Here is a 923-nt window from a genome sequence, read left to right as displayed (position 1 = left end):
AAATACTGATTGGCGACGGAGTGGACACTGAAATGCCAGTCAGTATTGAGCTGCCGCTAACAAAGAAGTCTGCTATGACATTATATATGCCACATCAGGCCTGCATCTCTTTTCTTGCTTGCGATGTGAAACCTACAGGGCTGTTCACTGTCCTCTTCGGCGGCACCGTCGTCTTTGAGATTAAAGTCTGGGCAGTTGTGAGAACACCGCACACGCCTGAGTCTCTAGTAGTTTCTGCATAGGGAAGTTACATTAGCACGCTTCATCTGCCGAACATTTTCACTTCCTTTTCTTGTTGGTTCGCAGGTGCTGAGCTCTGGATGGCCACGCAGGCAGGTCAGTAAGACGAATCTGCCAAACGAGAACTTCACATTCACTGCTTTGCAGCTCGTACCTTATATGCCTGTGATGGCTGCATTTCGCATAGGAAGAAGTTGTATGTTGCAGGTGAACGTATGCCGCAGAACGTGATAAATATTGCACGGATTATCGAATCTCGCCTTGTAGAATGGGCCCAGATGTTGAACGGCAATACTGGTGCGAAGAAATACCTCTTATTTTATTTTGTTATTACCCAAAGCCTTGCTCATTCCTTTAAACGGAGCCAATTGTTCGTTTTGTCTGTGCAGAATGCTGAAATTCTTCACGGTGTTTTGGTCAACCGGCAGCCGCCAAGTTTCTATTTGCCTTCATCTTTTGGATATTCTCTGTTCTGTGCAGGTGCTAGAGCCGTCACCCACACGATTAACTTTGTCACGGACATAAACAGGGTCAGGGTGGGTCATGTCTACATGCGCTTCGATGGTAAGTCTCGACCCCACCTTGAATGCGAGCGAATGCAGAATGAGGGACCCCGGGGATGGCATGCCATAGCGCTCAACCCAACCGCACGTGCTGGATAGCGTACATCAGATGAGGCAGCG

Source organism: Eimeria mitis, genomic scaffold, assembly GCF_000499745.2.
Source record: "Eimeria mitis Houghton genomic scaffold, Emh_scaff285, whole genome shotgun sequence".
NCBI classification, from domain to species: Eukaryota; Apicomplexa; class Conoidasida; order Eucoccidiorida; family Eimeriidae; genus Eimeria; species Eimeria mitis.
The sequence above is the reverse complement of the archived record's forward strand: the minus strand, read 5'-3'. Positions refer to the sequence as shown.